Source organism: Manis pentadactyla, chromosome 1 (genome assembly GCF_030020395.1).
Source record: "Manis pentadactyla isolate mManPen7 chromosome 1, mManPen7.hap1, whole genome shotgun sequence".
NCBI classification, from domain to species: Eukaryota; Metazoa; Chordata; class Mammalia; order Pholidota; family Manidae; genus Manis; species Manis pentadactyla.
Genome location: NC_080019.1, coordinates 222,571,587 through 222,584,950, shown reverse-complemented (window position 1 = coordinate 222,584,950; position 13,364 = coordinate 222,571,587).

The window sequence follows — 13,364 nt, the reverse complement described above, 5'->3', positions numbered from 1 at the left end:
ACAGTTGATACACACTGTGTGAATAGTGTACAAAAAATATACTTCTAAGCAGAGGACCTTGAATCACTCTAGGTGTAAGACTTCAGTTAGAGAAAAAGGAAGAAGTTTTGACTATGAAACTGCATATATAATGCTTGTAGCTCAGGGCCTGCGCATACTATGTGCTCAATAAATAGTATTTAATGCTAATAGTATCATTGCTGTTGCTTTTTGTTTTGTTTTCGTCCATGCCTCTCTGCTGAAAAGCCTGGAGTATGGCACAGGGAGGCCTGAGTCACAGAAGATGCAAAGAGAATCACATTTCTATTCCTTAGAAGTTTCTGGCTCTGGCTGTAATTAAGTGTGAGTTTTAGAAACCAGTCTACCCTAGAATCCAGTTCGCTCAACCTTCCTCTTCAGACACACAGTGAAACGGCTGCAGAGCAGACACACAGACCACATACTCTGATCATGATCTCATGGGTTTTCTCATTTGTGATAAATAAAGAGAACACAAACTTTCTGGCTTTTTATACATTATTTGTTTGCTCTGACCTTCATATTCCAAGGAAATAATAAGGCCTGTTGGACTTGTATAAGTACTAGTCCCTGTCAGATTCTGAGGGTTATGAGCCTGCCTGAGAGCCCAAGGTCTGTACACCACATTAGTCTAAGAGCCTTCAATAAAAGCCTTCCAGTATTATCTACTTTATCCTCTTCAATTATAACACAGTTATTAAAAATATATATAAGAAACAAAAAATACCTAATACCAAACTGCTGCTTCTCAAATCTACCAACTCTGTGTGGCTCCTGCTTATGCTTTAATTTTGAACACCAGCCTCAAAAAATGTCTTGCTATTGGCCTAGACTCAGCTTTACAACTGCTCTTTACACTGAGATGAATTGGAAGTAAAATCCATGGGCTTAGATTTGGGCTTCTAGAAGCAAGTAACATGAGCCAATTTTCAGTGACCTGAGATTGGTGAGGGAAAACAGGAAAAAATATTCAGATGAAGAGAGAAAAATCAAGCGGGCACTCTATCACTCTCATTTGTGTTGATGACAGAATTCATTTTAAATCATAAGTAATCATGTTTTACTAGCACTAGGGAAAACAGAATAGATAGCGTTAAATTTGATACTTGAAATATTAGAGATATTAGTAAAAAAGTTTTGCCGTTGCCTCCCTGACCCCTAATCAATAACCAGTCTCACCGCTTGCGGCGCCTCCCCACGAAGTAAGTCTCCATCACCTTCTACATGAGACTACCTGAATCAAATCTTATGTCTTCTTAAAGAAATTTAATTAGAAATACTAACACTACAGTTTGTTGAGTGCCTGGTACTATACAAGGTCCTTGGCAATAGAAGTCAATCAATATTTATTGAGAGAGCCTACTAGGTGCCAGGTCATATTCTAGGTGCTAAAGATAGAGCAGTGAAGATACCCAGAGCCCCAGCTTCCTTAAAATTTCCATGCTGCTAAGGGGAGAAAACCAGCAAATTTATAAACAAACAAGAGAGCCAATGCTGTTTGGATAGTCAAGAAAGGGTCAGAAAGCCACTGGATAGTCCAGAAAGGCTCCTCTGATGGGAATATATTTAAGCTGAAACATTAATGAAAGGAAGATCTACCTCATTATGAATGATGGGGCATAATTCAATCCCCCAAAACAAGGGACAGGGAGCTCAGGTAATTTCTCCAGGGGCTCAGGATTCAATTGCTGCTCGCAGGTCCACTGAGCATCGCTCTCTTGGGCATAGGGATGGTCTGGTCTTTCACAGATGTCTCTCAAGAGATCACAGCGAGTGTGGCTGCCACATGGTGGGAGGGAAATAGAGAAGACAGGTGATCTGGGACATAGAATCCAGAGTTTATTATTGCAGATGTGACCGGCCTGAGTGGAATATATTTACAGAGGGAAAGTGAGCTTGCATTCTGGGGAGCATCTAAAGGGCTTGTCGAGTCAGAGAACAGGGGACAGCCAAAGTCTACACAGGCAGGGTGAGGTCAACACTCAAGGTGCCAGTGTTTCAACCTGCTATCAGTGCATTTGGCACCTTCCTTTTTTTTGTCACTGGAAGGAACTACTTTGGGCTCCTGACTCTCACATTTAATACCAGTCTCCTTAAGAGGAATGATCCCTAAAAAGATTGGCTGTCTTTTGGGAGTTTCATGACCTGCTTTCTTTAGCTTAACCCCAAAGACGAAAATATGAAATAAAATCTCTTTAGGCTCAAAGCGTCACATATTCCAGGCTTGTTGGCCATCTCTATTTTCTTTCAGGAATCTCTTTCTATCTTCTGCAAGCCTGTGACCAGGTTTTAATGATAAACATACACAACTCCCTAGAGCAGGGACCTACTTGACTAATTGTTGCATCAATTAGTAAAATGCTCATCATTCAAGTCTGAGAATCTCTGGTTTAGGACAGTGGTTCTCAACCTTGGAAATACATTAGCATCACCCAATGAGATTTCAAAAGTCCTGATACCCAAGCCACATCCCAATTAGACTCTCTGGGTGGTGAACTTCATGCATCTATAATTCTTTAAGTCCTCCAGCTGATCCTAATATGCAGTCGAGATGGAGAGGCAGTGGTCTGGAGCCTCTCTCTTACATAACTTGACACAGGGCAAAATTCAATGTAGGGAAATCGGCACAGAATTGCATCTGTAGAAAAACGTATTTCATGTTTCCAAGAACTGCCCTTAAATATTAGTTATGCTCTTTTGTTCTCTGAGCAGAGAGGCAACTCTACCAAGCAGGTGGGATTTATGCCTGCAGTTGTCTTTGTAGCTATATCAGAAGAAGAATTAGTGGGCAAATTGCCAAAAGGCAGATTCCTGGGCCCTATCTCTGGGGAGTCACTGATTCAAGAGGCCTCAGAGCAAGACCTGAGAAACTATTTTTAACATACATATAGGTAATTCTGATGCAATTTGCCCTTGGTCTGACTTTGAGAAACAATGCTGCCTTTGACCAGTGCTTCTCAACTAGGGGTGATATTTTTCACCCTCAGGGGACATTTGGCAATGTCTGGAGACATTTTGGATTGTCACAAAGGGCTCTGTGTGTGCGTGTGTGCGTGCACGCTGCAGAGATCCAATGAGTAGAGGCCACAGATGCCACCCAGCATCTTACAATGCAGAGGGCAGCCTCCCTAGCAAAGAATAAACAGGTCCAAAATGTCAACAGTGCTGAGGTTGAGAAACCCTGCCTCAGATTAACATATCTTCTGAATCAACTCCCTTCCTCACTAACCTCAAAGAAAAGGCATCACCCTCTTTAAAACATCCATAGCTCTTTCTCATGTTAAAAACCACCTTTATGTGTGTGGTTCAACTCCCTGATGAAGAAGACTTCCTTAAAGCCAGGATCCTTGCTTCATTCACTTCTGAGTCTACCTTCATCCCTCCACCAGCGTACGGTCCCCACTGCATGGATGTTTGTGCCATTTCAAGCAAAATTCACTTAAAATACCCTTTGGGACTAACCACAAAATGGCTTTGTGGCTGGTAACTGCACCTAGTGTCTATAGAGGGAAGGAACACCCAGGGCCCTCATTTCTAGTCCGCAAGTTTAACACAAATCCTTCAGGCTTCATCTAAGAAAATGGCTCTTCGTCTATTTTCGCCAACATTCTCCAATGATTACAGTTGTTTCTGGACCCGCCCAGGGCATGTGGAGGCAAGCCAGCCATGGGAACACAAGGGCCACCCGAGAGGCCCCATCATCCCTGAGCAACCTTGTGGGCGGTGCCCGCTGTAGTATCTGGCTACCCCTTGGCACCTTTGAGCAAACGAACTCAGAATCTAAGCCAACCTTGAATTCCAGGAAATCAGAATGCAACAAATAATTCCACACAGATCTGTGAGGGAACTGAGCAAGGACACAGCGCCTCAGTGGCTCCAGAAACAGCCAGGTGATTAGCTTTCAAGATCCTCGAGGAAGATGTACATAACTGCATGGCGTGAGGCAGTGAAGGGCTCATCCATCTGTTGAGAGGAGCTGTCTCTATGCAATTGGCCACCTTCGGAGTGTTGGAAACCCAATCAGTATTTGGGTGCTATGGAGTCACAACGCCACTGGGCTGACCATAGTTAAAAACAAGAATTGCTCTCAGTGATGCTGACCTGACCCCACTTTTTTACTAAAATGATCCTGTTAGTTCTCCCAACTTTGATTTTTGTTTCAGTTTTAACATTTGACATGAATACTGTGGTGAAATGCATTCACTACTTTCTCATTGTGCATGTTGGAGCCATCTAACAGCACCACCAGCTCTTGAAAGGCTTGAAAGATATTCCACTTCTGTTTGCTGAATAGGGAAAGGCAATATGGCACAGATGGGTTGTGAAGTTCCCATTTTAGCATTTTTCTCCTGTGGTTCATCACCCCTCAAAATACTGTTTGCTTTCTTCTTTGTGTTTTAATTTCCAGTCTTGGCAATATGAGCTACAACAACTTGGAGTTATGAAAAGTATGAAAATGTGTTTGTTTCAAATAGTTGGCTGGGTTCTCCATCAGCCAGGAGGCCCAGCACAGGTGTGAATGTTTGTTTATAATCCAAACACAGCAAAGTAAACAGTCCCACTTTGCACCCCTTCTTCTTCCCATACAATACTTTGAATATTTTCTTTGTGATGGTCAGTGACTCTGTTTAACTTTTAAGAAGACTGAATGGAAAGGAGGGGCCTGGAGACTCGTGACTGTTTGTATAAGGCCCTGACGTGACTGACGGCTGAACTAAGCTGGGCGTGGAGCACCGACATTCCGTCAGCTCCCCGAGGAGTCAGATGTGCTCTCTGCAGCTCACCTGTCAAGGGCTGATGGAAGAACAACTCCCTCATATGCAGCCTTCAAGGCTACCTACGTGACCCCTAACCCTAGAACCCCTTCTGGAATTTTCCACTGGGTGTCAAAATCCTTTTAAATATTTCCAGCTGGGTATCTCCTTGAGCTGCAATGGTAGGTCAGCATTTTGGCCCTGGTGGCCATTGCTGAGGGATTTTTCCCCTTTCTATTCTCCCACTTGGCAAAGGCCAGTTCTGAAATCTTGGCGGCTTCCCTCATTGCCCAAAACTCAGCCTTTGTCTCCCAGTTGAATCCAAGTATCCTCCTCCTGAAAGTAGACTGTTTTTAAGGCCACTCAGAGTTCTGTTCTCATCTTAAACTTCTGAAACCCTTCAAGGACTCTGCAGGACGATGAACTCCATGCTATGAGGTTTAGAGTCTTTCAAAAGCTTGTTGGGGTTTCCCTTTTTGCATAAGAGTCAACAACAAAGAGGAAGAAATTCAGATTCCCCGAATGACAAGGTTTGCTGTTGATAAAATCTAGTACTGAATTTAAGACAATTTTCAAGCCTCTTGATCTTCACTTTCTACTAATGTGATAAACACCACCAAAGACTATTAAAAAAGAAAGAAAATGGGGGAAAACTCAACATGGGTAATATCCAGGAGGAAAGAATTCATGCGAAAAGCAGTAAATATCCTGCACATGGAAAGGTGCCTCTTCAGTCAGCGTAGCGAGAAGATCATTCTGTTGATCGAGGTCCATTCAGAGTAATAATTAATGAATTTCATGGAGGAAAACAAAGTCACCTTAAAAACTATGTCTGAGCTTCAGCAGGGTTCTAGGAGACCTTGCAATGGTTCCAGGGTTTATCAAGATAAACTACAATGGCCCGGGACAGAGTGTTCACAAACCGACAGATCTACAGCGGGCAGGCTGGAGCCAGCACGTTTCCTCTGCTCTTTCCAGAAATGGTTCCTTTTTGTTCTGGTTTCCCAGATTGTCAGAGCAAAGGGCCCAAGCATTTGCCGAGCACATGGAAGCTCACAGTCATAGTTCCTCTACAGAAATTTCCACTGAAACAAGCTAAAAATAGCCAAGCAAAAGGAAAATCACGGACTGTATCTTTAGACAGTATTAACATCATTTCCCTCATTTTATGGATGAAGAAACTGAGATCCAAGGAAGTGAAGTGGCTTTGCTGCCAGGCTGTAGAACTAGTAAACACCAAACTCTCAAGAAGGAGTTCAGTTTCCTTCATTTCCTTAAAGCCTTGTGTTGAAAAGTCACTGCTTATTATATCCTATAGATACAACCTATCTTATAACTTGTGCATTATTTAGAAACAAGCTTGTGGCTCTTAATAATTACATTTCTGGGAAAAATAAACTCTGGAAGATTATTTTTTGTTCTCAGCACTTTCTTTTTTTTTTGGTGCCATGCACGGTTCCATCTCCTGGGGGTAGGAACACTAATGCGGCTAGTCCAGGTGCTTGAACTAGCAGAAGTCGCTGTTCAACCTGATTCTGGGAATGTCATATCTGTCTGTCTGTTGTAGGACAACTCTGCACATACTAAGCTGCGTGGGCGTGGACGGATGCTGAGCTATCTTGCTGCTCCATGGGCCAGCACCATCGGCTTCACCTGGGAGCTTGTTAGGAATGCAGTATCTTGGCCCCGTTCCCACTGAATTAGGATGTGACTTTCAACAAGGTCCTCAGGTGATTCAAGGGCATAGTAAAGTTTGGGAAGTGTCTTGAGGCTGGCGGGGTCCATGTGAGTCCCTCTTCAACTCTTCCTCCCTAATTCCCGGGATTCACGGTCTACAGCTAAGAAGGGAAGTCTGTTCCAACCATTTCTTTCTCTTTTCCACTCCACCTGGTTTATCCCTTCCCTTCATTTTCAGTTTCCTGGTCCTGCCTGTCCACCACCAACCCCCTTCTATTTAACTCCTTAAAATCCTGTTTGACATGAATGATCACTATGTACCACGGTCCATTCCCTAGAAAGTTCTCATGCCTTAACAGAATTCTCCTTTTCAAGTAAAGGCTGCTCACTCTTCCTGACTTTCTATATAACCCAGGACACAAAATAAGTGTCAGATTTCCCCTCTCTTATCTTGGGTGCTTCCACATCACGTTCATCCTAGAACTTTTTCTTTGAGGATTTCTTCCATACAGTACAGCAAAGCTTGATAAAATTTGTCTATATTAAAATCAAGAACTTTGGTTTGACAAAAGAGAGCAAAAGCAAAATGAAAAAAATGTAAGTGCATATGCCCCCAGAATTGGCATCTAGAATATACAGTGAAATCATATATGTATATATATCAATAAAAAAAGATTCCAATTTAAAGAAAATGGGAACAAGATACACTGAGGTCATCCACATACCAGGAAATGAGTATTGCCCCCCAAAATGAGAGGATGCTCAACCACGTGACTAATTAGGGGCATACATGCCAAAACTTTAGGCAACACCATTCTGTACCCAATTAAGAAGTTGGACAATAACAAGTAGAGAATATAATACAGGGTAATGGACACTTAGATTCCTGGATTGGCTATAAGTGTTTATGACCACATTGGAGAGCAATTTGGCATTATCTAGTCAAGTTAAAGGAGCCCTTGCCCTATGACCCAACTGTTTCATTGCTCCCTGAGTCCAGAGCAACTCCGACCAGATGCACAAGAAGATATGTGCAACAACATTCACTGGAGTGATGCCTGAAATGATAAAAATTGGAAACTCAATGTTCACCAAAAAGGAGAATACATAAATTATATATTCATATAGTGAAAACCTGTGCAGCAGCTGTATGCAAATGAACTGGGAGTGTGTGTGTGTGTAGACACATACATATTTATATGTCTTAACTTGAAAGAATCTCACAATTTAATGCTGAGTTAATAAAAGTAAATTGTGGAAAAATACATATCAATTATATAACATTTCATGTATATGCACTAAAAACATGAAGCAATGCTTGGCAATGATGAGCACCGTGGCTAGGACCACAGCACAGTGTTTTGGTGGCGGTAGGAAGGTGGAAGGGAATTTACGTAGGCGGCCGCAAGAATGTTGGTATAGAGCTTTATTTTTTAAGCTGAATGGCAGACACAAAGGTATTTATTATGTTTATATTACTTGATTAAATTAAAATGAAACAAAAGCCCTTTTCCCTTTAAGACCACATAACTGGGCATGTCGCCCTCCTCCTGTTCCTGTCTCCATCCTGTACTGACGGGCTCTCACCCACAGCCGGCCTACAGTTTTCTTCTCCATCCTTTCTATGAACACCTGCCTGACTTCAGCAGCCCTGAGGCTCCAAGGTTCGAGGACCCCCCAGTCCCGGCTCCTCCTGTGTTCAGCGACCTCGAACCTCACTTGCCGCATTATGGGTCTTATCACCCAGAACATCTCCATCCAGTAACCCCCCGATTCTCTCTCCTACTTCTCCCATGCTCTTGCCCAGCTGATCCTCACTTTGACCTCCTGCTCGGCTTGATGGCCTTGACCTACTTTATTCCTCCAGTCCTCTCCTGAGTTATTTTCTTCTTTCTTCATCAACCTGGACCCATAACCTCTTTAGGGCGCTGGTCACACCCATTCCGCCTAACTCCAATCGCCCATCTCCTCTCACCCTGGCCGAGGATGTGGAATAATGCTAACAGAAACCACATAACAGCCCTGTCCCACATCATTTCAAATCCATTTTCTCCAGAGCAGCTGGGCCCCAGGCTCTGACACCGGCCTTTTCACCCATTCCTAGTTGAACTCGGTCTTTCCCGGTCTGGGGTATCACTGGGCCATGGCTGCCCTGGGTCTAGAACGGGGAGTTAACTGTGTCCTGCAGACCTAAGGCTCCAGGGAGGTGCCTCGGAAGCAGTGCAGGGAGAGAGGACTCCAGTGGCAGGCTCTGGGTCTTCATCCTCCCATCACTCAGAGAAGGTCTGCTTTAATCGTTTTAAATATTGGCCTTCCCAATGAGATTCCATTCGACAAATCAGTAAGTAAATAAATAAAGGGGTGGTGCTGGTCCTGCTTCTTAAACCTTTCGGTGGCTTCCCATGGCACTTGGCACACAAACCGCCAGCGTGGAGCCTGCAGGTCGTGGCTCCGTGTGCTCCTGACCCAGGGCTGCTCATCTGCGGTTTCCCGGGCCCGTCTCGTTACCCTCTGGCTCCGACCTCTGTGCCCATGTGCTGTGCCACCTCAGCATGCCTGTTGCTTTGCTCGACACCAGACTCCTCATTTTAAAAGTTCTCCTCAGCTGTCCCCTCGCCTGGTCGTCCTCCTCTGAACCACACTGCTCTACCCAGCCCCTCCACGGCGCTCCTCACCGGCCGCATCACATTGTTAGTGTGTTTCCCCACTTAGAGTCTGTTGCTGCCACCGCCAGACTGCAACTCTCCTACACGGGGGACTCACGTTTGTTTTGTTTCACATCAGTAGCAGGGCCAAAGGTGGCTTCAAACCTCAGAGGAGGACCTTTACCCCAAACCATCCCAAATAAATGAGTAACTAAAGGAGAAGGCGTGCCCTTGCTGTGCACATGTGGCTTCGTGGAGAGCGCCCAGCCCTCCCTGTTCCAGCCAGAGGTGCCCCTGGACCTTCGCCACAGGGGAATGTGGGGGCTGCCTCGGGATCAGCTTCTCTCTAGCGGGTCCGGTTCACATGCATAGCAGGCACCCAGGAAATGCTTTCTGAATGAATCGATGAATCTTTGAAAGTTTGAGCACCAGCCTAGGAAATGAAGTTCAGCTCTCTAGGTCAATATGAGCAAGAAGGGTAGTTGGAGGTCAGTGTCCCTCCCCTCCTCTTCAGTCCTCAACGCCCTGCTGAGTCCACTCCGGGACAAAGGACGGCACAGCCCACCAACGGACCCCCCTGCCCCCCTGCACGTGTGAGCCCCTGAATCTTCAGAGGGTGACTCGGGTGGCACGTGATCAAGGAGTTCACTGATTTCCCAATAAACTGGTTAATCATGTAAGTGCTTCAGGACCCAACTCAAGTGTCCACAGGCGATCCTGAAATAAGCGGCCAGTCTTTCAAAAGGTTGCAACGAGTGCCATTAGAGCTGAACACAGATGCACTCTCGGACCGAGAACGGTAGTGCGTTACTGAGAACATCTGAGGTAGATTAGACATGATCAGCAGTTAAGAGAGCTGAGCCCCAAACACAAAGATCTCGGTTATACCCCTGGGTGTACGTGAGTTGTTGTGGCCACACCTTCACTTGGCAAGTGTGTCCAAGTACATTTTCTCCCAGGGTCGCCTTTCCCTGGGCCGGCTATGAGTGTCCTCAGGCTTATAGTGAAACATGGTGAGATAGCAAACATGTGGTTTGTGGGTGTATTTGTTTTTCTGGGCAAACAAGATCACGTCCTTTAGAAGAAATACACAAGCAGGAGGTGGCTTCAGGTAAAACCACAGGATGAAGCAATGGTGATGGGGTGTGGGTGCAGGGTGCTCAGGCATGTGAACCAGGCATCTTGGGCAGCACAGGGATTGAGCTGAAAGGCAGGTGGCATGGAGGTTATTTTATGAGGGTAGGGAAGTATGATGATTTTATAGGTGCCTTTTTTTGAATGACTATCATGAGCCAAGGACAGTGCCTTTTACTTAGGGTTGCTTATTTAATCCTTTTATAAATATTATGATAGGTACCCTCATCATCTCCATTTTACATGTGAAGATACTAAGGCTCAGAGAGGTTAAGTAATTTGCGTAAGATCACACAGTTGGCACCAGAGCTAGGATTTTAATCTAAGATTGTCTACCTCTCAAGTGTGCAGTCATGACTACTGTCCCACACTCTGCCTCTAGTTGGCAGGATAAGCTCAGACCTACAATTATGGGGGAGAATTTCTTAGAAGATAATAAGGGAAGAGTCAAGCTCTGGCAGCCTCACTAAGGTTTATCACAGAGGAGACCTAATTAACACAGAGACTTCCTATAGGAGAAAGGATATGTTGTTGTTCCTTAGTTTGGGGATGGAATAACATTAAAAAAATAGACCTGTGGCTAAGATGAAAGAATGAAGGGTCAAAGATATAGGAAAATGCTAAAAACAATAACCACTAAAATTTACTGACTAGTTTATCAAACGCTTAGAATTGCTGGTGCTGGGTTTTGGACTGGCTTGCTCCTTGGGCAACTGCACATAGTAGGGGTCCAGGGTGGGATGCTTAGGGGATGTATTTATTTAATGATGGTTAATTATTTTTCTGAGCAAAAGGAAGGTAGTAAGCTGGTTCTCCATAAAATAAGAGTCAATAAACATCAACGTAATGTGTAAATCTTGCCTCACCGTAAATAGAACAGACCTTGTCTGACACATTATAGCCAATGCCATTTTTACCTCTAGAGCTTTGCTACTTAAAGTGTGATCCATGAACCACCAGCATCAACTGGGAGCATCATCCCAGTGTCTTTGAAGCAGAACTTGTCTTTTAACAGGATCCTCAAGTGATTCATAGATGCAGTAAAGCCGGAGAGGCACTGCTCTTGAATGTGTCTTGTGCCATCTTGGCAACTCGGTGAACTCCTATTCATCCTTCAAAGCCCATCTTAGATCAACTCTTTTTTAAAGCCTCCTCTAACAACGCCTGACAGAGTTAACCATTTCTTCTCCCTGCTCTTTCTCTAGACCTCCTACTATCCCCTAACCTGTGCCCATCACCCTGGGTTGGTTACATGTTGAGGAGAGGCATCTTTGTAGTCTAGTATTGGTCACCTGTGTTACTTAAACAAGGTAGGTTCTAAAAAGTATTCAGTTACTCAATTTAAGTCCCTCTTGGACAATAGTTTTCAAGTTTTCCTGTGCATAGAAATCACCTGTTCTCAAAAACTTGTTATACTAGAGGACTGTGGACCTTCCCCAAATTAGTCAGGCTCTAGGAATTTGCATTATTCACTAGCAGCCCTAAGTATTTCTGATACAGATGCTCAATGTAAAACTTGGTTTAGAAATATTTCTGAGTTGGAGTCTGGGACATTGGGCTTCTGCTCTAGTGGGCTGCTACCATCCTGCTTATTATACTGGTCTCTGCATCCTCCAGATCCCAAAAGTGGCCAAATTCATCAGCAAGGGAGTCACCCAAATAGGTCTGGACTATGTTTCAGAAAAGATGCCTTTGTACTGAAATGAAAATGTGCTCAGTTTTGGACCCTAACAATATCAAGTAGTCAATATTAATGGGCAAACCCACTTTTATAAAGGTCTGCCTCGTGACATGGGCTCACTGGCTTTTAGCACCCATTCCATTATTCTGGAAACACAAGAACATTTGCCACCCACGAAGCTCTGACTGTGTGAGTGCTGCTATGTGCCAGTCAATATATATCTCATTTAATGCACACAATAATGTTAGGGACACTGATTGCTCTTTTACTGATAAGGAAATCAAGCCTCAGGGATATTTCAAAATTTACTTGGAGTCACAGTTAGGAAGGGGCTGAGCCAGGAGTCAAACCTAGGTTTGTCTGATTCCAAAGATGTTACTTTCTTCCTGTTTGTCAAATGGTGTCTCTGTTTCTTTAGCTACACTTTCCACACAAAGTCCCCCAGGGATGGGCACAGCTGGGATGGAGCCTTCCACAATGCCCAGTCATGGCACTCCTCTTCTAATCCACACCCGTGACCTTTTTCCTCCAACTGTAGAGCATATCCATACTGACAAAACATATGGGAACACAAAGAAGTGATTTCTTTCCCTTCCTAAGAAAATTGTTAACTAGTTTGACTTTTCTTTTAGCTGGTGCTGAGTCCTTGCATGCTTTTGCAGCTGCAGCAAAAGACACATGGACACATATTTTTGAGTTGTTATAACAACGGAATGAAATCACAATAGAGTGAGGAGACAGTCAATTTTTGCAGTTGATTGGGAAGAAAATCAAGAAATTGAATTGATCATAGTTACTTAAGTTAATTATCCAAAGTTCTCAGAGAACCAAGCAAAGATTTCTTTACTTGAGAGAGGGTGTTTGTTCTTTTGGGGGGTGGGGGCAGGAGCAAATAATGGGTTAAATAAATTATGTTATATCCATAAACATGAGACACTAGGCTGCTGAATTTTTTCAGTGTCTACTATATGCAGGGCACAAAGATGAACACAGCAGGCACAACTCCTGCCCTCATAGAATTATTGTATATTGCATGAAGCAGAATAGTATAGATCTATGATTCTATCAATGAAAGTCATCCAAGATGTGTCATAAAAATGCAGTTTGCAGGAGAGTATATAAAAGGTGAAAAATGTTTTAAAAAATCTCAGTGTTCTTATACAACTGATTTGCCAGATAATTATATACAATGTCACTGATGGTGGTTGTCTTCCAGACTAGGAATGATTCTGGGTTGGTGATGGGGGAATGGATGGGAATGGTGGACTTCATACGTTTTTCTGACAGGGACTGCCAACTCCCTGCCCTCAAATTCCTCCTGCAGTCAAAAAACAAAACAGAACATTTCCCAGACCCCTTGTGACTCGGTGCAACCATGTGACTAAGTTCTGGGCAAGCTGGAAGTTAGAAGTGCTGTGTAGGACAGCTGGGGAAGCTCGTTAAGAGGGAAGGGAC